This window comes from Mauremys reevesii, linkage group 24, assembly GCF_016161935.1.
Source record: "Mauremys reevesii isolate NIE-2019 linkage group 24, ASM1616193v1, whole genome shotgun sequence".
NCBI lineage: Eukaryota > Metazoa > Chordata > Testudines > Geoemydidae > Mauremys > Mauremys reevesii.
In genome coordinates, this window is record NC_052646.1 from 17,882,870 (window position 1) to 17,907,702 (window position 24,833).

At 54.1% G+C, this 24,833-nt stretch overlaps 2 protein-coding genes and 1 long non-coding RNA gene across 4 annotated transcripts in view; 1 reads left to right on the forward strand and 2 right to left on the reverse strand.

Moving 5' to 3' along the window:
- LOC120390571 (hemicentin-2-like) overlaps window positions 1–24,833 on the reverse strand; it is a 281,097-nt gene that overhangs the window by 211,982 nt on the left and 44,282 nt on the right. The gene's annotated exons all lie outside the window — the stretch shown is intronic.
- The window catches only part of LOC120390225 (myeloid cell surface antigen CD33-like), a 122,648-nt gene that overhangs the window by 36,636 nt on the left and 61,179 nt on the right, over window positions 1–24,833 (reverse strand). The window lies entirely within an intron of this gene.
- On the forward strand, window positions 3,437–24,690 carry LOC120390234. The gene is made up of 3 exons (XR_005591041.1): window positions 3,437–3,511; window positions 3,738–3,741; window positions 24,647–24,690. It is a non-coding gene; the product is annotated as an uncharacterized LOC120390234 (long non-coding RNA).

Genomic DNA, 24,833 nt, shown 5'->3' on the forward strand with positions numbered 1-24,833 from the left:
GTTCATTGAGCGCAGATGTTTGTTTTCTGACTCTCAGTTCCTCAGATGCCTCCCCGATCCCAGGTCACTGAAACGGGGATTCCCTTGTGATTGGACCAGGGTTATCGGCTGGATCAGGAGAAGCAGCTGGATTCCACCATCCACTACAGACTCCATCCTTTGACTTAAGAGCTGAGACGCAGCTGAATCTGTCCTGGGGGGTGTTTACACAGGGACCTCTCCCCAGTGCTGAGATGTGGCTGCCTCTGGGGTGGGGCTCGGGGGCTGTTTATACAAGGACTCCTTGCCCGGTGTTGAGATACACAAGGGTTTGGGAGAAACCTAGAACTGAAAGAAACAGTGCCCCCTGGGGGCATTGGGACCAGCCCAAGCAGCCTACAATCCTGAGTCTCCCAGCCCAGCCAGACCCTGGCCTACTCTGCCCCAGGACAGTGGCACATCAGCTCTGCCCCCCTGCGTGTGGGCACCAGCGGCTGTGCTGGGAGGCTGGTTGCTGAGCTGATCTTGCACAAGAGGAAGTTTCCAGTCAGTGCATTTGCTCCACCTCCGGCCGGTTGGCCCCTGTTCGGGGCTGGGTGAGAGCCACGGAGAGCAGGTGAGAGGGTCCCATTGAACACTGGGGCTCGGCCGCTTGGACACAGGTCCCCAGCCAGTGGTGGAAGGGGGGAGCCCGGGACAGATTCCTGCTGGGACTGTGGCTGCTGGGTCTAGTGGGTTATTACTCACTGCACTGGATCCATGTGGATCAGGGCAGATCCCTGCTCGTTGGGGTGAGATCCGGGGCAGGAACCCCGGTGTCCGGGCCAGCCCCTAGCTTGGTGTGCGTAGCATTGTAGGACTCACCAGCACAGCGTCTCGTGCTGGTCACTTCTGGGAATTAGCTCATCCAGCCTCTGAAGCACCCTATGCAGGCCGGTGTCCTGCTACCGCTTGGCCCCCCCGTGTCCCTCCCAGATCCAGTGCCCCATTATCTGGGGGTTCTGTCCCCTGGCAATCCCTTCCTCTCAGGTTCTCCCCTCCCCAGGGAACCCCCACCCTCTATCCCCCCCTTGCCTCAGCCTATGGGCTACTGCCAGTCACCATCTACCCCGCCTTTCACTGGGTCCAACTGCCGGCTGTATGAGCCAGTCAGCACAGGCAAGGGAGGTTTGGACCTGCCACCTTTCCCTGCAACCCAGGACCCCCAGGGGCCTTGTACAAGGCCTTGCAGCATGGGGAGTTGCTGGCCCGGAGCTCCCCAGCTCCTCTGGCCTTTCCCCAGCCCGGCTTCACTCCAGTGCCCTTCAGCACTCAGGCAGCCACATCCTTCCCCCTCCCCAGCTGGAGGGAGCCTGCCTGCTCCTGGCCCACTGCCCTCTTACAAGGGCCAGCGGGGCCCTGATTGGGGGGTGGCCACCGCTGAGGCTGCTTCCCCCAATCAGCCTTTCCCCAGCCCCAGCCCTCCCCAGGGCTGCTTTTAAACCCTCCGGGCAGGAGCGGGGTGACCAGCCCTCTACAGTGTGGTACATTCTGCCTCTGGTTAATCCCTGTTTGCTTTCAGACGCTTTCTAATTAACTGCCCCGGAGGTTTCCCTCAGTCGCTGTTAAATAGACGCCCCACCTGGAGGTGGCTGCATCTCAGCACCAGCCGGGCAAAGGATCCTTATATAAACAGCCCCCGCGCCCCACCCCAGAGGTGGCCACATCTCATTTCTGGCCAAGGGGTCCCTGTATAAACAGCCCCGCACTCCACCCCAGAGGCAGCTGCATCTCAGTGCTGGGCAAGGGATCCTTGTGCATTGTACTGAGCTCAGTATTTGACTCGTGTGTTTTTCCAGGGTCTTGGGAATTACCAGGTTCAGACGCAGGAAAAACTGGGAAACCTTGGAACCGGCAGGTCGACATCTAAACCTGACATGGCTGATAACATGGAGATCATGGGGACTGGGGTCCGTCTCTTACTGATATGGGAGGGAAAGGATTAATTACCAGTCATTATCTATCTATGTATCCCCATCCACCCCCAGTATCTATCTATCTATCATCTTAATAATTCAAATAATTCTGTTTCTTTTTGTGTCCTGAAGATACTTTAAAACATGGGAGGTGGGGGGGAAATTGAAAAATGTGGGACATTTTTTTGTGAGAAATTCCTATCCAGTGAATTTTTCCCAGTTTTAAATGGCGAAGAGCTCTGTGAAACCTTTCTAAAAACCAAAAAAAAAAAAGAAAAAAAATCCTGGGATTAGTTTTTAGATAAGGGAACTTTTGCACAAAACTTTCATTTTAAAAAGAACCTGTGTCGAAGTGGGGGATTTTTAGTGTTTTGCATGAATACTGGGTGTGCCTCGGTTTCCTTGTATTCTACGTGGGTAACGAGGTGGTGGGAGAGGGGGATTGTGGTTGGAGAGGACCAGGTGTGACCTCACCTAGCAGGTGGAACCCTGGACACCAGCCTGGACATTATGGGACTTAGCAACCAGAGGCCCAGCCCATCTTGGGAGCCTGCCGGTTCTGTCCAGTGGGAGGACAAAGGGTGGAGGAGAGAGGGCCCCGGTGACCTGACCAGGTCTTAATCTCCCAGAATGAGTGTGACCCCGAGAGGGGCTGTCACACTGGGGGGGTTCCTCCCAGGGACCCTCCAGAGCTGAGCAAACCCGGGGTCTGGGAGTCTCTGCCACAACCCAGATCTGGTGTGATAGTTTTAATAGAACAAGCAAAATATAATTAGCATCGTACATAAAAATATTGAACACAATCAATCCAGCATTTCTCCAGAGATTTAACATTTGTTCAGGCACTAAGATTATGTCCGGCTTTGTGTAACTTCGCCATCTGGTGGCTCCATACAGAACAGCGTGTTCCTCCCATCCCATCTCTCCTATGCAGGATTCTTTGCCCAGAGGCCAGACCTGTGCCTGAGGGTCCCAGAATTGGTGGGCGAGCCTGGGTGGGTCTCTGCTTCATCATCCCCTGCACATTCAAGCCACTGATGGGGCCCAGATCGCATGTGGGGATCTCTAGGACTTGGTTCATGGAGCAAGCAGATGTCTTCTGAGGGAAACCCGTCGCTGCCAACATCCCCTACCAAGAGTTGTTCGAGGAGAGGCGGGGACACTTATGGATGCTGGGGTTCCTGGAGAACGGTGGCTGCTCCTTGGGCATCGAAAACATGTGAGCCAGGGAGGGGGCTGCTATTATCTGCACATCACCAAGGGGAATTAATTGCGGCAAAGCTACTGAGCAACACAACCCGCCCTCATTGTCACTGGTATCCCACCGCTGCCACCTGAGCCAGGGTCCCGTGGGGGCCAGGAATGATGTGGGGACGCCATAAGACAAGTTCGCCCAGGGTGCCATTTTCCCTAAGGACGGCCCTGGTCATAACCATCAGGGCAACAAACAGATCATCTGCTGGTCATACCAATATTACAGGCAGCTTCCACGAGCTGCCCAGGCCCATGGGTCTGAGCTGGAGGGGTTGGGAGGGGGCCAGGTACTGGGCTAAACAGGCCCATTGGCCTCACCCGGGGTCGCAGTGCCCCCATTTCCTCAGTCCTGTGAGATTCCAATTCTTTGTCGGCTCTTCGGTGGCTGAGGAACGGCCTGATCTACACGCCGGATTCAGGCACTGTGGATTCCCTGGCCCCTGGCCAGTCCTTCCTTCTGCTTCCACGAGAGCTGCAGGGTGTCCTGAGAGAGAGAGAGAGAGAGATTCTGGGGTATGTATGTGGCTGGAAGTCATGACAGAGAGACAGGTGGGTGTATTGGGGATGAATAGATGCATAGACAGGTGGGTAGGTACATAGGTGGGTGGATGGATAGACGGTAGATAGGTGGATACATAGGTGGGTAGGTCGATAGGTGGGTCAGTAGCTGAGTTACCGTCTGTAATAGAGCAGGGTGAGGTAATAGGCCAGGAAGAATCCAGTCGCCACGAAGACGAGTTTGCAGCTGATTTCGATAAATGCCTGACTGAGGCCACCTGTGGGAGCTGGAAGAAGTCGAGAGTCAGGGATAGATCCCCACAACCCCTGTCCCAAGCCAGCCAACCCCCGCCCTGGTGATGGGTCGAAGCCTGTGCCCCCGAGAGGGGTAGGACTCTCACCTGTTCCTGGTGGGCTGAGCAGTAAAATATGGAACCCGTGGGGGTTGGAACCGTGGCAGAAGATCTGGTGGCCCCCGTCCCAGCTCCCCGTCCAGCTCAGGGTGCTGACGGCCTCGTCCCCCTGGGCCCACGAGCTGACCTGCAGGGCCCCCCGTGAGCTGTTCCCAGCCAGGGGCTCCCCGTCCACTTGCCACTGGAGCTGGGGTGGGGGGTGGGAGCGCAAGGAGCAGCTGCAGCTGACGCTGGGCCCCTGGCGTTGGCAGGATGAGTTCAGCCCAGTCCCCGGTCGGGGGCTGTCTGGGGAGAGCAGGAGACACAGCAACAAATGAATAGTCAGAGAGAGAAACCCAGTGGCAGGGAGTCCCGTAGATTAACCTCACTAATATCCAGTGGCAGAAAGTCCCACAGGTTTACCCCACTCACACCCAGTGGCAGGGAGTCCTGTGGGTTAACCCTACTAATACCCAGGGGCAGGGAGTCCCATAGATTAACTTGCTAATATCCAGAGTCAAGGAGTCCTGCGGGTTCTTCTGCCCTGGGACGTCTCTTCAGTCGGCCCCATGACACTTATCTGGCTCCGTCCTTGGCCATCTGCACTTCATCTGCTTCTCTGCCCTCAGCCTGGGCGCTCACGGCCCTTGTAGACAGCCCAGGAGTCTGTTCAAGCCTCACCTGCCCCGCTTGGGGCTACCCCTGAAGTAGCTAATTATCTATGGCACAGGCGGAGGGGGGAGGTGGGGTTGGCTCTGTCTCTGTTTAAAGGGGCCAGGCACCTGTGACACCTGCTAGTACTCAGTGGCGAGGAGTCCCACAGATTAACACTGCTACTCTCCAGTGTCAGCGTCCCAGGGGTTAACCCCACTCACACTCGACGAGCAGCTGGAAAGTCCTCTGGGCAGAGCTCTCCTTGTTCTGGGCCCAGCACCCGTAGAGCCCCCCGTCCTCGGCCGTCACGTTGGGCAGCTCCAGCCGCAGCTGATTCTCCCCCGTGGGGCGGGCACCCTCGACGGCTCGGCCCCCCCTCACCCAGCCCAGCACCGCGGGGGGGCTGCTGGCGACGGAGCAGAGGAACCACAGGGAGTCGCCCTCCTGGGCCGAGAGCTGTGACCCGTTCGCCACAAGGATGCCGGGATCTGGGAATAGAAATAACACAGAGCCACTCGCACCCTGAGCCAACTAGTCCCTGCCCGGGGCCGGATCGGGGCCGACGCCCCCTAGAGGGGAAAGGCCCCGTGCCCCACTCCCCACCCCCTAGCGATACCTTGGAATAGCTGGGGGTCGCTCCTGTTAGCTCTGGAGACGGTGATTTGCAGCGTCCTCTCTAGAGCTGAAATATCCACGGCAACGTATTAGATTGGAGAGAGCCCCCCACTGACCCCCTGATCCGCAGCCCAGCATCCCCCAATGAACCGCCACCCCTCCCCACAGCCCAGCACTCTCCCTCGATCCCCCACCCGCCCCCTTCAGCAAAGCGCCCCCTGTTGAGCCCCCAATCAAACCCCCTACAGCCCAGCACACTCACTGAGGACCTTCTGTCTGCCATGGCGCCCCCTAGAGCCAGGGCGGGACAGATCCAGGGGTCTAAATAACCCTGATCCCAGCCCCACCCCAGACCCAGCCACCACCAGGGACATCAGACACCCCCGTCATGGGTCCTTTGCCTTCCCACCTCGGTGTGTCTCTCCCCAGCCCTATCCTTTTGCCCCCGGGGTTGGCTGGCCAGGCCTGGGTATTTTGCAGCCTGGCTGCGCTGAGGGGGGAATCTGAAATCAACACCTGGAACAGCCGGACGCTGGTACCGTCTGGCCAGGCCTGGCAGGGTCCGTCCACGCTGCCCTCAAAGCCTCGTGGCGCCGAGGCTCAGAGCCTGGGTCCGTTGGGTCGGGCTCGCGGGGCTCGGGCTGCGGGTCTCTGATTGCAGCGCGGACGTTTTCTCCGAGGTCTGTGTAGACGTTCAGGGTCAGGCTGGGGCCTGGGCTCAGACACGGGGGCGGTGGTGGGGTGGTTTCCTGCTAAATCTCACTCCAGCTGAGGGAACAAGGGCCGTCCTTACAGTGGAGCCTGATTTAATCCTTCACCTCGCAGAGGCGCCTGCTGATTTTCTCTCTGCCCTGGATCTGCAGCATAAGGGTCACAGGCCATTTAAAGAGGTCTCTGGGCACCGACCCTGGAGCGTGTTTAGTGCCGGACAGTGACTGGGTCCCCTTAACACTGTGCCCCATATAGAGCATCCACCGATCCCGGCGGGGGGGCGGGGGGAGAGACGCGGCGGGACAGCCTGGGGGGATCTCAGGGGAAACTGGGGTGGCTGGTGTGTGGGGGAATCCCAGTAAGGGGGATTGGAATGTGGGGTGGATGCCCGCACAGGAGGAGTCGGGGGGCAGGGGAGGTTGGGGGCAGAGAGGATCCCAGAAGAGAAGGGCCTGGGGACCTGGGGGTGCGGAGGAGGGGAGCCATAGCCAAGGGGAACAGGAAGGGGTGAAGATCCCCAGGGAGAAGGGGCTGCACGGTGTGGGGTTACGGGGCGTGTTGTAGAAGTGGCTGAGGGTGCCTGGTGGGGATCCCAGCACAGGTCGGACTTGGGGGAGGGGCTGGAAGGCAGGGCTGGGGATCCAGGGCGGGGGATCCCAGAGGGGGCTGGGGGCCGGCGTGGAGGGGCTGGGGGGGTCACTCACAGATGACGTGGAGCCGGATGGTTCTGCGGGTGGAAGGTCCCTGTGGTGGGGTGAAGGTGACGTTGCAGACGAGCTCTTTGCCGTGGTCCCCTGGGCTGGGCGTGAAGCTGAGCGCGGAGCTGTAGGCCCAGGTGCCATTCGCCAGCTGGACTGAGACGTCCCGGGCTGTGTCGCTGAACGGCCCCATCCAGGTGACTCGGGGAGGGGGCCCGGAGCAGCGCCCAGGGGCCGTGCAGGTCACAGTCACCAGCTCCCCGGCCAGCAGCGTCCCTGGCAGCCCCTGCACCGGCGAGATCTGGATCTCTGGCTCCTCCGTCAGCCCTGAGACACGGGGAGGGGGAGAGAATCACTCGGGGACACGGGGCCTTTCCCCTCCGGGGGCGCAGCCCAGATCCGGCCCCAGGGCGGGGACTGGCTGGCTCAGTGGGGCTGATCAGTGGTGACTGCGGTTGCTCTTACCTGTCACGGAGATCGTGAGCATAAGGTCAGTGCCATCGGTACTGGAGCGGTAACTGTAGCTAAATTTTCCCACGACTCTAAGGAGATATCTCCCCGCATCCGTCCGTCGGGCGTCGCTGATTTGCAGGGAACAGTCGCCGCGCTCTGGATTCTCCACTAGCCGGAACCGGCCCTGGGTCTCCTGCGACACCCCCTGGCTGGGGTCAGTGCTGGCCACGAGCGGATCAGAGCCCACATTGGCTGGATCCTTGTACCAGTATCTGTAGAGCTGGGCCGAGGGATTGTTGGTGTCATACGAGGCTGGGTACGTGAAGTTGCAGGGGACGAGAACGCAGAGACCCTCCTGCACCGACACCGACTGCGGCACCGTCAGGGTAAATCCGGGCAGCTGGGCCAGGGACCCTGCAGGGGATGGGGAGGGATTGAAGTGGGACCCATAGAGAGCAGAGACCAACCCTGAGGTCCCCCCACAGCTCTGCCTGTTCTCCTCACTCCCGACTTGCAGCCCCCTGCGAGCCCAGCCCTGGGGCTTGACCAGTTCTCACTCCATTTGCTTTCCATCCCTCCCTACATCGAGCCTCCTGCTCCCACTCCCTGTCACTCAGCGCCCCCTAGAACCACACGGGGGCACTAGACTCTCCTCCCCCTCTGCCCAGTCTCCCTTCCAAGTCCTGGGACAGACCTGGTCCCGCTTAGTGCAGGTTCTGCCCTTCCCCCTGCACTGGGGCTGCAGGTGCTGCTTACTTACCCCTCCAGAGCAGGGCGAGGATCAGGACCCTCAGTGTGGCAGGACCCCCTGCTCTCCAGAGGGAGCCCTGAGTCAGGAGCTCCCATTCCCCAGCATCATGCTGTTGCGACAGGGATCTGCCCATGGCTGGGCCGTCCAGCTGGGACAGACCTAGAGACAGATGTGGGGTGGGAAGTGTGAGAGCAGAGGCTGTGGAGAGTGACAGATCTGCCTTGGGGACCATCAGTGCTGCTGGGCTCTGTGGGGGGCTGATCTGGGGCTGCTGGTAGCACAGTGACCCCCACAAATTCCCACATTACCAGACAGTCCGGAGTGATTGTGGGCTAAAAAGTCCTTAAATTGGCGAAAAAACATAAGATTTTCGGGAAGGGTATGTCGGCGGGCAGCGCTCAATCCAGCGGGGATTGATTTATTGCATCTAGTCTAGATGTGATAAATTGACCCCCTGAACCCTCATCCGTCGACTCCTGTACTCCAGCGCCGTAACTTAGATCGATCCCCCACAATGTAGACTAGGGCTATGAATCATAAGATCGGAGAGAAAATCCTGACAGAAGATGGTGGGAAGGCAGCACTGTTCAGTGCCTCCTTTGCTTCAGTCTTCCCACAAAAAACAACATGTGAGCAGGTGACCAGCAAAGTTACCACGGACATCAAAGGGGAAGTCTGCAGATCGGGATAAGTAAAGAACACATCAGAAATCTTCTGACCAATTTGAATGAATTCTAATCATTGGGGTGGGGAACTGTTCAACCCCGGGGGCTGAAGGAATTAGTTGGAGCCACTAGCAATAATATTTGCAAACTCGTGGATGCCAGGAGAGATCCCAGAAGATGGGAGAAGGGCTAATGGAGGGGCCATCTTCAAAAGGGGAAAAAGGAGGAACCGGGGAACTATAGACCAGTCAGCCTGACCTCAACACCTGGAAAGCCACTAGAACAATGTATAAAACCTTCAATTTGTGAGGATGAAAGGGTGATCACCAGGCATGGATTTACCAAGAAGAAATCCTGTCAAACCAGCTTGGTTTCCTTCTTTGACGAAGTAACTGGTTAATGCTGGAGGAAAGCGGTGGATATAACATATCTGGACTTCAGCAAGGCTTTTGACACAGTCTCACATGACATTCTCATAAGACTTCTGACAGAACTAAAATGTGAGATTGCAGAACTACTTACTGCGGTATGTAACCTATCATTTAAATCAGCTTCTGTGCCAGATGACTGGAGGAGTGCTAATGTGACACGTCTTTTTTAAAAAAGCCCCAGAGATGATCCTGGCAATTAGAGGCCACTAAGCCTAACTTTAGTGCAGGGCAAATTGTTTGAAACTACAGTAAAGAACAGAATGATCAGATGCAGAAATGAAGACGATTTGTTGGAGAAGAGTCAACATGGTTTTTAAAGGGAAATCATGTCTCATCAAGTTAATAGAATTTTTTGAGAGAGTCGGCAAGCATGTGGACAAGGGTGACCCAGTCCGTATACTTAGATTTTCAGAAAGCCTTTGACAAGGTTCCTTCCGAAAGGCTCTTAAGCAAAGTGAGCTGTCATGGGATAAGTGGGAAGGGCCTCTCCTGGATCAGTAACAGGTTAAAAATGATAGGAATAAATGATCAATTTTCACAGAGGAGAGAGGTAAATAGTGGTGTCCCCCAGGGATCTGTACTGAGGCCAGTGCTGTTCAACATATTCATAAACGATCTGGAAAAGGGGTCAACAGTGAGGTGGCAAAATTTGCATATGATACAAACCTATTCAAGATAGTTAAGTTCAAAGCTGACTGCAAATAGCTACAAAGGATCTCACAGAACTGGGTGACTGGGCAACAAATTGGCAGATGAAATTGAATGTTAATAAATGCAAAGGAATGCACATTGGAAACAAGGCCGGCTCCAGGTTTTCTGCTGCCCCAAGCGGGTCCTTCACTCCCTCTTCAGCTGCATTTTGGCGGCAGCTCAAAGAGGAAGAGAGGGACCGAGGGACCCGCTGCCGAATTCCCGCCAACGACTCGGACGGGCCGCCCCTTTGTATTGGCTGCCCCAAGCACCTGCTTCCTTAGCTGATGCCTGGAGCCGTCCCTGACTGGAAAACATCATACCAACTATACATATAAAATGAGCTGTTACCACTCCAAAAAAAAAAAAAAATAGGTCTTGGAGTCACTGTGGATAGTTATCTGAAAGCATCCACTCAATGTGCAGCGGCCATCAAAAAAGCAAACTGAATGTTGGGAATCATTAAGAAAGGGATAGATAATAAGACAGAAAACATGATATTGCCTTTATTTAAATCCATGGTACGCCCACATCTTGAATACTGCGTACAGTTCTGGTGGCCCAATCTCAAACTGGAATTGGAAAAGGTTCAGAAAAGGGCAACAAAAATGATTAGGGGATGGAACAGCTTCCATATGAGGAGACATTAATAAGATTGGGACTGTTCAGCTTGGAAAAGAGAAGCCTAAGGGTGGATATGATAAAGGTCTGTAAGATCATGACGGGTGTGGAGAAAGTAAATCAGGAAGTGTTATTTACTCCTTCCCATAACACAAGAACTAGGAGTCCCCAAATGAAATTAATTGGCAGCAGGTTTAAAACAAACAAAAGGAAGCATTTCTTCACACAACGCACAGTCAACATGTGGAACTCTTTGCCAGAGGATGTTATGAAGGCCAAAATTATAACAAGGTTTGAAAGAACTTGATAAATTCATGGAGGAGAGGTTTTTACCTAGCAGCTCTGTGTTCTTGGGGAACCAGGGTGCAGTACCCAGCCTGTCTGACTCACAACCCCCCTCCCCAGCCTCTGCTTGAACCAAATCTGCATAAAAAAAACCTAGACTTACACCTAAATCCCTGGCACAAGAGTGACAGGATTAAGGAAACTCCTCAGCCTCATTTGCATTGAAGATGGGACAGGGAGGCATCTCCATTAGCAGACAGGATGAAAAACAGAGATTCCAAGGCAAGAACCCGCCTGCACACACCCAGCTCAGCAGTTATCAGACCAATGCTAGTAACAAATCCTTGACTGGTATCCAAAATAGTGAATTGCCTTGTGAGCTCCCTCCAAGGACCACCGCCCATAGCCAGGAGTGATTAGTTCCCATGTCTAGCCTGGACAAAACAACATTGGTATCTCCGGTGTTTACACATCAACAAATCTAGCGTTCTCCCTCGAACCATTGTTGTTTCTCTACAAAAACTCCTTCCCATGCTCAATGTGTTCTGATGCCTGGATCAAAATCTGCATCAGTTCCACTGGGACTTCATCTTCTCCTGACTGATCATGCTGGGCTCCCCTATGGTTATTACCTAGCAATAAATAACTTCCATGATTAAATGGGTTGCTTCTCTTCCCCACACCTGTCATGGGTGTTTTTTGGTCTCCTCATTCGCTCTGCAGCAATGCTCCTCGTACCTAAGCTAAAAGATCCCTGCAGCACCCAAAAATCCTGTGGGGTAGAATCATAGAATCATAGAATCTCAGGGTTGGAAGGGACCTCAGTAGGTCATCTAGTCCAACCCCCTGCTCAAAGCAGGACCAACCCCAACTAAATCATCCCAGCCAGAGCTTTGTCAAGCCTGACCTTAAAGACCTCTAAGGAAGGAGATTCCACCACCTCCCTAGGTAACCCATTCCAGTTCCTCACCACCCTACTAGTGAAAAAGTTTTTCCTAATGTCCAACCTAAACCTCCCCCTCTGCAACTTGAGACCATTACTCCTTGTTCTGTCATCTTCTACCACTGAGAACAGTCTAGATCCATCCTCCTTGGAACCCCCTTTCAGGTAGTTGAAAGCAGCTATCAAATCGCCCCCTCATTCTTCTCTTCTGCAGGCTAAACAATCCCAGTTCCCTCAGCCTCATCCAGTGGGTTTGCTCATCAAGTGGGTTACTCCCAGAGTAACTGTAATGTGAAAGTGGGGATAGAGACGTGCTGAACCAGGGGCATCTGAGGGTGGTAGATTGAAAGTGCTGCTCAACACAGCCTGCTCAGGCATACGCTATTGTGGTGCGGTGCCCATGGCCTATGAGGGTGGCAGCTCAGACGTGCTGCTCGACCCAGCCTATTGAGTCCTGGGACATCTAAGGGGTCAACTTGGGAGTGCTGATTAACCCGGTCCTCTCAGACGCACTCTGTTAATGTGTGTGTGTGTGCGTGCGCGCGCGCTCATCTGATTCTGGGTCTGGAAGAACCCAGCCTGGGAAACCGAGGCCCTGCAGGATCGCTCCATTGGGAGGGAACTTGCAGCAGGGAGAAGTCGAGCTCCGTACGAGAACACAAGTGACACAAGCAGAACATTGATAGAAGTACAGAACCCCGCCTCCTGCTCCAGAAGAGTAACCCTAAGGGTACGCCCAGGTCGGCGGGTAGCGTTCAACTTCTCGGAGTTCGATATATCACGTCTCATCTAGACGCGATATATCGAACTCCGAACGCGCTCCCGTCGACTCCGGAACTCCACCACCGCGAACGGCAGTGGCAGAGTCGACGGGGGAGCTGCGGACTTTGATCCTGTGGCGTCTGGACGGGTGAGTAGTTCTAACTAAGGTAGTTCGAGTTCAGCTACGCTATTCGCGTAGCTGAACTTGCGTACCTTAGTTCGACCCCCCCCCCCCCCTTAGTGTAGACCAGGCCTAAGAAATGAGCGTACTCCAAAGTAATGGGCAAAGTTGGTGTTAGGTTTCAGGGGAGCTGTAGGCCCTTCCAGGGTGCTTTCTAAGAACGAGGCTTATACACACTGTGAGTTATTGGCTTTAATGAAGGTAAAGTGACACATTTGCAACGGGGACTTTAAGCGTTGCTGTTACGGAGGTGGGGAACCCAGCGCCCTGGAGCTTGGCCTGGTACGGAGTTCAAAAGCAAACACAAAGCATGCTCATATTTATACAAACAGCAGCAAACCAGCTCATACATAATGCAATAGAAACTCTCCACCCTCCGGGGCCGTCCCCTTGGCCAACAGCCTAGGGGCTTGCCACGCAGCAATTTCAGCCGGTTACGGCAGGTTGAAACTAGCATGCCATGTCCTACAATAACCGGAGGCTGAGAAAGCGGAACTGCCTAAGCTAGGCCGTAACAAAATTTTCCGTGGTTCCCTATCCTCCAGTTGGTAACAAGGTCCATCAATGGCTATTAGCCAGGATGGACAGGGATGGTGTCCTTAGCCTCTGTTTGCCAGATGCTGGGAAATGGGCGGCAGGTTGATGGATCACTTGATGGTTCCCTGTTTTGTTCATTCCCCCTGTGGCACCTGGCACTCAGGGCTGGATCCAGACCCCAGCGCGCCAAGCAGGCATGTGGGGCGGCATTGTCCCGGCAGGGCGGCATTTGGCTCCGGCTGACCTTCCGCAGTCATGCCTGCGGGAGATCCACCGGAGCCCGGGAGGAGCGGACCTGCTGCAGGCATGACTGCGGAGGGTCGCCTCTTCCCGCGGCTCCGCTTGAGCTCCCGCAGGCATGACTGCGGCGGGTGCGCTGGTCCTGCGGCTCAGACGGAGCTCCCGCAGGCATGCCTGTGGATGCTCCACCGGAGCCGGGACCAGCGCACCCACCGCAGACACTTCTGCCCCGGCCACGGGACCGGGGAAGGGCAGCGCGGCGCGCCGCCCTGCTTGGGGCGGTGTAATTTCTAGAGCCGCCCCTGCTGGCACTGGCCACTGTTGGAAGACAGGATACTGGGATAGATGGACCTTAGGTCTGACCTGGTATGGCCATTCTTATGGAGAAATGTGGGCTCGGTAGAACTACCGTTAAGTGGATACATAGTTGGTTAAACAACAAGTAACTGTTAATGGACGATGTTGGATTGGAGGGACATATTGACTGGGATGCCACAGGGATCTGTTCTAGGTCCTGTGTTGTCTAATGCCTTTATCAATGATCTGGGTGTAGGACTAGGGAGCAGACTGATCAAATCTGCAGAGGACACAAAGCTGAGTGGAGCTGCCAACACTTTGGAGGACGGAGCTAAAATTCAGAGGGACCTCGATAAATTGGAGAACTGGGCTGTATACGACACAATGAAATTAATCAAGGATAAATGGAAGGTGCTCCACTTAGGGAAGAAAGACCAAATGCACAAATACAGGATGAGGAAGAACTGGCTTGGCAGCAGCACTGCTGAGAAGGAGCTGGGAGTTGTGGCGGATCACAACCTCGACAGGAGTCAGCAATGCGATGCCGTTACAAAAAAATCAAATGCAATTTCAGGTTGCATGAACAGAGGCAGAGCATGCAAGTCATGGGAGGTGACAGTACCACTCTACTCGGCGCTGGCTAGGCCTCAGCTGGGGACTGTGTCTTGTTTTGGCCACCAATATATAGAAAGGATGTAGAGAAACTGGAAAGGATTCAGGGGCAAGGGATAAAGATGATCAAAGGGATGGAATGCAAGCCTTAGGGGCACAGCCTGAAGGAACTGGGCATGGTTAGTTTGGAGAAGAGATGGGGAAGGAGTGGGACATGATTGTGGTTTTCAAATACTTGAAAAGCTGCCATAGAGAAGCTGGAGAAAAGTTGTTCTCTCTCACCCCAGAGGGCAGGACAAGGGGCAATGGGTTCAAACTGCAGCAGAGTCGATTGAGATTAAATCTCAGGGAAAACTCCCCAGCTGTGAGAGCAGTCGGACAATGGACCAGATGCCCAGGGAGGTGGTGGAAGTTCCTTCACTGGAGGGTTTCGAGAGGAGGCTGGACAGCATCTGTCTGGGATGGATTAAGCCCAACAAATCCTGCATCTTGGCAGGGGTTAGACTAGGTGACCCCTGTTGTCCCTTCTCACCCTGTGGGTCTGTGATTCTAGGATTCGCTAAAAAATCCCAAGATTTAATGTGAACAGGATGACCCCTTCCACCCCCTGAAATTCGCTAATAAATCCTGAGATTTATGCTAAGAAACCTGAGATTGGCTTTTAAAATCCACAGATTTGTGCTTTGTCTCTGCACACCCTGTTGTTTCTGGTGCATTTTCTCATCCACCCTCCCCCACCTGCCACATGGGTGCTGGTGTCACCTTCACAGGGTGAGTGGCCCGTTTCTGCAGGGACCCAGTGGAGCCGGATGGCCTGGAAGTGGGTAAAGTGTCCGCAGAGGGGAGGGTGCAGAGAGCTGACAGCTCCCGCCTCTGCAGCCAGGGTGGGGCACGAATGCTGTCTCCCATGCCCCCACCCCACCCTGCTTCTCCTGAAACTGAGACTCTCCTCCCCCCATGAAAATGGTACTGGCCACTCCCTCCTCCCCACTCTTCTCAGAATGGTAGGGGCCACTCACCCCTCCCCGCCAAACTCTTGTGAGAATAGTATGTGCCGTTCCCACCTCCCCACTCCTCACATGTGAAAATGGTATTGGCCACTCTCCCCTTCCCCCTGTTAATATGGTTTGGGCCACTCCCTTTTACCCCTTCCTCACCTATGACAATGGTGTGGGACTCTCACTCCTTTCCTGCTCCCCTGTCCACTGCTGTCAGAATGGTATGGGCCACTCTATCCTCTCCCCTCCTCCCCTATGAAAATGGCGTGGACAGCTGGATGATGGGGAGGGGAAGTTTGCACAAATGTGCTCCCCCCTAGGGTATCTGTAACTGCCCCCTCTGCAATACCTGCCCTCCCTGCCCCACAAAACCATGATGGGGAAGGGGAAACCCCCCGGCAGTTCCATTTCCCACCATCCCTCTGCTGCCCTCAGGTGCTCTCGGGAAGGAGGCTGAGAGATGAGAGCTGGGGAACCCCCTGCTGTACATGGCCCCCTAAATTGACACTTCCAGTGTGGTCCCCATAGTGAGGAAGCCCTGGGGTGGGATGCTGCTCAGGCTGGAAAGGCAGAGCTGTGTGGGTGGGGAGCCCAGGGCTGCGATAGCAAGGGGCTGCGGGTCGGGACTGAGGGGCACCCCAGTCTCCACAGACCTTCCAGATCCCTCCCCCTCATTTCCACTCACCCCGAGTCCTGCAGAGGAGGTCCCAGTGCCTGGCTCTCCGACCCTGCATCCCGGGTTCCCCAGGGTTTGTGACTCGGAGCCTGGGGAAGCAGCAAGCACATGAATGTGAAAGCAGAAGTGGGTGCGGATGGGAGGGGGTTGAGGGGAGATGCTCTCTCAGAAACCCCAGCACCAGCATCCTGCCAACTTCCTCTCCCTCTGGCTAGGACTGCCTGTCACTTCCCTGCAACAGGGCAGACTGCATATTGCTTGTGGGGCTGGAAATAGAACCCAGGAGTCCGGGCTCTGAGACCCTCTACAGACCACTCCCCTCCCAGAGTTGGGAATAGAACCCAGGAGTCCAGGCTACCTGCCCCCCATCCCAGCTCTATCCCTTTATTATTGCTTTTTCCAGTCACACAATATTTGAACGCTAGCAACTCACACCTCTTATCATATTGGACATGCTGCAGACACTAATCACTCACCCTGAGCTGAGATGCAGCCACTTCCAGGCAGGGCAGCTGGGGAACAGCCACACAGCGACACTGCTAACCCGGAGCTAAGATGCATCTGCCTCTGGGGCGGGGCACTGGGAACGGCACACTGGAACAGCATATGTCTGGTTAGGACGGCTAGTGAATCTTGATTCTACTGGAAAGAGCCGGGTGCGTGAGGAGACCGCAGGGTACGGGTGCGAGTGTCAGGGCGAGGGCTGGGGCGAGATGTGAGATTTCAAGACAGGAAGGGGAAGTCAAAGCTGGAGATTTCGGTGCCATCGACGCAAGAGGGAGATTGTCACAGACAGAGGCAGCTCCCATGGACAGCCAGCTTCTGACCCCACCACAGGGGGACTGGCTGGGGGTGGGGGGACTTTTCCCTCTAGGGGGTGTCGGCTATAATCTTCCCCAGGGTGGGGCACAGGCTGGCTCTGGCGGGTGGGAATGGGACCCGGGGTCCTTCCCCTCTAGGGTGTCTCAGCAGGGGAGACGTCAGCAGATCGGAGCCGGTCCATTGAGCGCAGATGTTTGTTTTCTGACTCCTGGTTCCTCAAACACCTCCCAGGTCCCGGATCACTGAATCTGGGTATTCCCTTGTGATGGGACCCAGGTCATCAGCTGGATCCGGAGAAACAGCTGGATTCCACCACCCGCCAGACTCTGTCCTTCGACTTAAGAGCTGAGACGCAGCTGAATCTGGCCTGGGTCATGGGGGCTGTTAACACAGGGACCTCTCCCCAGTGCTGAGATGTGGCTGCCTCTGGGGTGGGGCGCCGGGGCTGTTTATATAAGCAGGTCTTGCACAACAGGAAGTTTCAAGTTGGTGCATTTGCTCCACCTCCAGCTGGTCAGCCCCAATTTGGAGCTGGGTAAGAGCCGCAGAGAGCAGGGGAGTGTGATGCAGTAGGAACTGTCTGCACAATGAATGGGAGGGCAGGGGATGACTTTAGGTGATGGAGTACCTGAGCCTGTAACCTGAGCCAGGCAGGGGGGAAGGGAGTGGGCTCCTGGGCCTGGGAAGCTGAACAAAAGGAGAGAGACTGCTGGAGGGAGTTAGTTCAGTTTTGGTTTTGGGCTGGGTGGAGGAATTCAGGGAAGCCCCAGCTGTGAACTAAGCTCCCTGAACTCCCAGAAGGACCTGATTGAGGAGTCCTGGTTGTGCCCACAGGCTCTGCTGTAGCCTGCATTACTGTTGTCCAATAAACCTTCCGTTTTACGGCTGGCTGAGAGTCACTGTGAGTCCCAGGAAGAGGGGTGAGGGCTGGACTCCCCCACACTCCGTGACAGGGAGAGAGTCCCATTGAACACTGGGGCGCGGCCGCTTGGACACAGGTCCCCAGCCAGTTGCAGAAGGGGGGAGCCCGGGGCAGGTTTCTGCTGGGACTGTGGCTGCCGGGTCTAGTGGGTTAGAACTCGCTGTGCTAGATCCATGTGGATCAGGTCAGATCCATGGCCATTAGGGCGAGATCCAGGGCAGGAACCCCGGTGTCCGGGCCAGCCCCTAGCTTGGTGTGCGTAGTGTTGTAGGACTCACCAGCACGGCGCCTCCTGCTGGTCACTTCTGGGAATTAGCTCATCCAGCCTCTGGAGCACCCTCTGCAGGCCGGTGTCCTGCTACCGCTTGGCCCCCGTGTCCCTCCCAGACCCAGTGCCCCATTATCTGGGGGCTCTGCCCGCTGGCAGTAACCCCTTCCTCTCAGGGTCTCCCCTCCCCAGGGAACCCCCACCCTCTATCCCCCCCTTGCCTCTGCCTAAGGGCCCCCCCCCCCGAACTGCCACTGAAGACCCAGCACTTTGGTGGCGGGTCCTGAGGTAGAAGGACCCCCTGCCGCCAAATTGCCACCGAAGACCCAGAGTAGGGGCCCCAAAAAACTCTCATGGGGGCCCCTGCAGATCCCGAGGCAAATTGCCCCCCCCCCGGGCAGCCCTGCTATGGGGTACTGCCAGTCACCCTCCAGCCCCCTTTCACTGGGGCTGACTGCCGGCTGTATAAGCCAGTCATCACAGGCAAGGGAGGTTTGGACCTGCTGCCTTTCCCTGCAACCCAGGACCCCCACGGGCCTTGTACAACGCCCTGCAGCCTGGGGAGTTGCTGGCCCAGTGCTCCCCAGCTCCTCTGGCCTTTCCCCAGCCCGGCTTCACTCCAGGGCCCTTCAGCACTCAGGCAGCCACATCCTTCCCCCTCCTCAGCTGGAGGGAGCCTGCCTGCTCCTGGCCCACTGCCCTCTTATAAGGGCCAGCTGGGCCCTGATTGGGGTGTGGCCACCGCTGGGGCTGCTTCCCCAATCAGCCTTTCCCCAGCCCCACCCCCCCCCCCCCGGGCGGCTTTTAAACCCACCGGGCAGGAGCGGGGTGACCAGCCCGCTACAGTGTGGTACATTCTGCCTCTGGTTAATCCCCGTTTGCTTTCAGACTCTTTCTAATTAACTGCCCCGGAGGTTTCCCTCGGTCGCTGTTAAACAGACGCCCCACCTGGAGGTGGCTGCATCTCAGCACCAGCCGGGCAAGGGATCCTTATATAAACAGCCTCTGCGCCCCACCCCAGAGGTGGGCATGTCTCATTTCTGGCCAAGGGGTCCCTGTATAAACAGCCCCGCACTCCACCCCACAGGCAGCTGCATCTCAGTGCTGAGCAAGGGTTCCTTGTGCATTGTATCGAGCCCAGTATTTGACTCGTGTGTTTTTCCAGGGTCTTGGGAATTACCAGGTTCAGACGCAGGAAAAAAGGTGATTCACTCGGAAACCTTGGAACCACCAGGTCGAGATCAAATCCTGACATGGCTGATAACATGAAGATCATGGGGACTGGGGTCCATCTCTTACTGATATGGGAGGGCAAGGGTTAATTACCAGTCATTATCTATCTATCTATCTATCATCTTAATAATTCAAATAATTCTGTTTCTTTGTATGTCCTGAAGATACTTTAAAACATGGGAGCGGACTGGGGGGAGGTGAGAATTGAAAAATGTAGGACATTTTTTGTGAAAAATTCCTAGCCAGTGATTTTTTTCCAGTGATCATTAGTTTTAAATGGCCAAGATCTCTGCGAAACCTTTCTAAAAACCAAAAATACCTCCTGGGATTAGTTTTTAGGAAAGGGAACTTTTTGCACAAAACATTTATGTTAAAAACAACCTGTGATGAAGTGGGGGATTTAGTTAGTGTTTTGCATGAATACTGGGTGTGCCTCAGCTTCCCTGTGTGCTGCATGTGTAACGAGGTGGTGGGAGAGGGGGATTGTGGTTGCAGAGGGCCAGGGGTGACCTCACCTAGCAGCCGGGACCCTGGACACCATCTTGGACATTATGGGACTTAGCAACCAGTGGCCCAGAGGCCCAGCCCATCTTGGGAGGCTGCCGATTCTGTCCAGTGGGAGGACAAAGGGTGGAGGAGAGAGGGCCCCAGTGACCTGACCAGGTCTTAATCTCCCAGAGTGAGTGTGACCCTGAGAGGGGCTGTCACACTGGGGGGCTTCCTCCCATGGACCCTCCAGAGCTGAGCAAACCCGGGGCCTGGGAGTCTCTGACACAACCCAGATCTGATGTGATAGTTTTAATAGAACAAGCAAAATATAATTAGCATCGTTACATAAAATATATCCTAAAATAATAGTCAATATAGGTATATATCCAGTATATGTGTGTGCGCACAGTCTATATGTACGTACTCTCTCTCTCTCTCTATGTGTGTGTGTATATATATATATATATATATATGTGTGTGTGTGACTATACACACACACATATATTACATTAACATAAAACTGAGCATAATTAGATATATAGTCTATATATACTTTGTTTGTGTGTATATATATATATATGCATAGATCTATAACAGTTGCTATAAATACAAACACACATATATGGGGGGTGATATATAGGTACGTTAAAATACTGAACACAATCAATCCAGCATTTCTCCAGATATTTAACACTTGCTCACGCACTAAGATTATGTCTGGTTTTGTGTAACTGCGCCATCTGGTGGCTCCATACAGAACAGCGTGTTCCTCCCATCCCATCTCTCCTATGCAGGATCCTTTGCCCAGAGGCCAGACCTGGGCCTGAGGGTCCCAGAATCGGTGTGAGCCTGGGTGGGTCTCTGCTTCATCATCCCCTGCACATGCAGGCCACTGATGGGGCCCAGATTGCATGTGGGGATCTCTAGGCCTTGGTTCATGGAGCAAGTGGACGTCTTCTGGGGGAAACCCGTCGCTGCCAACATCCCCCAGCAAGAGTTGATGGAGGAGAGGCGGGGACACTTATGGATGCTGGGGTACCTGGAGAAGGGGGGCTGCTCCTTGGGCATCGAGAACATGTGAGCCAGGGATGGGAGCTGCTATTATCTGCACATCACCAAGGAGAATTCATTGTGGCACGGCGAGTGAGCAACACAACCCGCCCTCATTGTCACTGGTATCCCACCGCTACCACCTGAGCCAGCTAGTCCCCCACCCAGGGGCTGGATCCAAGCCATCGCCCACGAGAGAGGAAAGGCCCAGTGGCCCATTCCCCACCTGGCTAGTGGCTCGAAACAAAAAATAATCAGAATTTTAGCAAACAGAAAACTGTTCGGTCGAAACAAAAAATAAAAACTGTTGTATTTTTTGGTGAATGAATCGTTTGAAAAAATATTTGGGGGTCAATCTGGAAGCATAATTTGATAAATTATGAGGGAACCAAAATTTGGGGAAAAAAATCTTTTCACATAAAACTGAAAATGAAAGTTGGTCAAAATTTTCAGCAAACCAGAAGGTCAGAAATAGAATTGGTTTGAGGATGAAACATTTTGTTTTGATTTCAAGGATTTTAGTTTTTTTTTTAAATAAAAAATAAAATTACAGGAAATTTCAAACCATAGAATGATTTTGAATCGAGAAAGTGAAATGCTTCTTTTTAAAAAATTTAAAAAATCTTTCCATTTTGGGGATTTTTTCAAGTTTTATTCACCTAATGAACAATTCAGCAAAATCGCCCTGGATGCACACAACATTTTAGTGTTGCTGAATTTGCATTTTGCATTAAAAAATAGTTTGTCGGTGAAACTTTCTCCCCGCGCTGGCAGGTAGTGGCCGTTAGAGCCGCTGGGTTGGGCGTTGTCTTGCAGGGATCAGCAACCAGCATCAGCTGGTCTGCTCTGTTCTTGCAGGGGGGTCTCAAACTTCATCCCACCATGACCCGCTTCTGACAACAAAACTTACTACATGACCCCAGGAAGGGGGGACTGAAGTCTGAGCCCGCCAGAGCCCTGCCACGCCGGGTGGGGGTGTGTGTGGCAAAGCTAAAGCCCAAGGGCTTCATCCCCAAGTGGGGGGGGCCCTATAACCTGAGCCCCAAAGCTGAGGGCTGAAGCTCTCAGGCTTCAGGTGGTGCAGTTCAGGCTTTGGCTACGGGCCCCAGTAATTCTAAGTCCGCTTAGGTGACCCTGTTAAAATGGTCTCATGACCCATTTTTGGGTCCTGATCCACAATTTGAGAATCACTGCTCCAGAGGGCGTCATCCTGCAGTCGTCACCGGGGTATCTGGGCGCCTTGCAGACATCACAGAGGAAAGAAAGTCATCCAGGGCCAGCTTCAGCCACGGGCGAATGGGGCAAATTTGGAGCAGGGGTGCCCCCCGCTGGCATCTGCAGCCCCACGGCTCCTGCCCCCGGCTTCGGAGCCGCCCCTGGCCAGCTGCTCCTGGGAGCTTCCTCTCTGCAGTAAGGAGCAGGGGGAGGGGCTCTGATGTCAGGCTGTCCCCTACCCCCCCCCATGTACCCCATCTCCGCAGAGCAAGGTGGGGGCGGGCAGGGCTCACCGAGGGAGGGACGGAGCTGCTAGCAGGTGCTTCTGGCAGACTGCTCCTCTCTTAAAGGGGCAGTGCACAGTCTCTCTCACACTCCCCCAGCTCACACATGCCTTCTTTTTCACACTGTGGCAGAGCTCTGACCTTGCTCCCGTGGGTCCTGTGCTTCTAGGCGGTTTACGCTGCCTCAGTGGCTCACTGACCCTCCACGTAGCCCTTCTCTCTCTAGGGCCAGGGTTACAGTCTACTGAGCCCTTTTCATCATAGGCCGCAAGGAGGTTGGTGAGAGAACTCCCACAGTCTCTGTTCAACCTCCTGTCCTGACAGGGACCTGACTTCCCCTCCCAGGAGCTGTTCCTGTAGTGGTGGGTTGGGGGGAACTTGGGCCCGCCCTCTACTCCGGGTTCCAGCCCAGGGACCCTAATGGTAGCAGTTGTTGGCAACCAACCTTTCACTGCCAGAGTTGCTACATTTCCCTGGGCTACTTCCCCACAGCTCTCCTGCTTCTCCCTTCTTCACCCTTACCTTAGGGCTCCCTTAACAATGGTTTGAGGGTGTCTTCAGTAACCAGCCCTTCAGCTGCACTTCCTCTCCTCTGGTTCCCTGGCTCCCCTGCCTGACGGGAGTGAGCCCTTTTTATAGTATCAGCAGGGTACTTAATTAGAGTCAGGTGGTCACATTAACTGAATGGCCTCACCTGACTCATTACAGGTTAATTAGAGTCAGGTGTTCTCATTAGCCTGGAGCAGCCCCTGCTCTGGTCGGTCAGGGAACAGAAAACTGTTAATCCAGTGGCCAGTATATCTGCCTTCTGCTATTCTGCTGTACCCAACTGGCCTGGGTCTATCACAACACTCATCACCCCCCAACTCATACTTATCTTGCTGTTGTTACCTGATGGTACTTCCTGCAATGCACATACATTCTCTGGAATTTTATTCTTTCGAAGTGCCGTTATTTGAGTTTGTTGACTGGTCTCTGCATTTCATAATTTTGTTTCTCTCTTACGCTCACACTGAATTGTTTCAGTAGTGAGTTCTAAACTGCCTAACCTGTCCTGGCTGGAGTAATTAGCATTATTAATGTTATTACCATATTGTGCTTTATCATTAATTGTGTAAAGTGGTACAATCAAATAATAGCATCCTCCTAGAATGGAACTTTAGCTTGTACTCACTTTACTATTCTCAGTTTCAAAAACATTAGCTAAACACAGAACTATAGGCACTGTGCAGATGAAAGTTGCTTGTTTTCAAATTGTATTTTTAGTTATATCTGTAAATTATCTTAAAATGTACATGAAAATAACTGCAGTTCCAACTATGATACCAATAGCAATGATGGAGTCAAATGGTACATGATTTTGACTGGGAAACATAAATGCGAAAAGAATTAGAAAAATTAATTCCCCATCTTAATAAAAGAGAAAACAAAACCTTAATCACATATGTTAAAATTAGGTTTTAAGTGGAAAACAATTGACTAAAATAGAGGAGATAATGGCAGTAACACAGTGTGTCTGTGTAAGCAGATTTTATTTATCTCTACTAAAGATTGTGGACAAAGTCTCAGATGTGTGTTTCTGATATCTGTGTTAAAGCTCCAGAACTGATTCCTCAAGGCTTGGGATTGGGAATATCTTGCTGTATTAGCTCCTGATTGTCCTAATTTACATATAAACTTCAAACTTGTCTTTAATTGCAATTTGTACATATATTTTTCTTTCTTTATATAACAGCTAGATAGAGTGCTCCTGTCAGCTAATCCCTAAGTTATTATCTGCAAAGCCCCGAGAGTTTTCATGTGCCTAAGTAGTCCCTGGAATCATGGCTAAAGTTTCCTCTCCCCACCCCAAATCTGAACTGGTGCCTCCGCCCCGGGTGAGCCAGGAGTGGCCAGGGGGCTGCAGGAGGCCGTGGGCTCTGGTGAGATGCAGCCCACGTGTGACAGCGCGAAGCCTGGAGCCACATGCCGAGCATCAGGCACCACAAGCCTCAGCAGCAGCGCAGGAGGGTGGCAACACCCCATGTGCCAGGCCCCCCTGACTTCTGCGCTGCTGCTGGCGGTGGTGTTGCCTTCAGAGCTGGGTGCCCGGCCAGCACCCGCCAGTATCAGGCCGCGCTGCCAGGGCTTAATTTGAGCCACAGCTGAGCTCTGGCATCTCTTTCAATACAAATTATACACCGTGGGAGGCAATGGGGCCCAGAAGTGATGGGGCAGGGGGGAACCCGGAGAGTCTGTGGGGCCAGGAGTGATGAGGGGGCACCATAATACAAGTTCACCCAGGGTGCCATTTTCCCTAAGGCCAGACCTGGTCATAACCATCAGGGCAACAAACAGATCATCTGCTGGTCATATCAATATTACAGGCAGCCCACGTGCTGCCAAGGCCCATGGGTCTGAGCTGGAGGGGTTGGGAGGGGGCCAGGTACTGGGCTAAACAGACCCATTGGCCTCACCCGGGGCAGCAGTGCCCCCAGCTGAGGTCTCATTCTCTGTTTCCTCAGTCCTGTGGGATTCCAGTTCCTTGTGGCTGAGGAACGGCCTGATCTACACGCCGGACTCGGGCACTGTGGATTCCCTGGCCCCCGGCCTGTCCTTCCTTCTGCTTCCATGACAGCAGCAGGGTGTCCTGAGAGAGAGAGAGAGAGATTC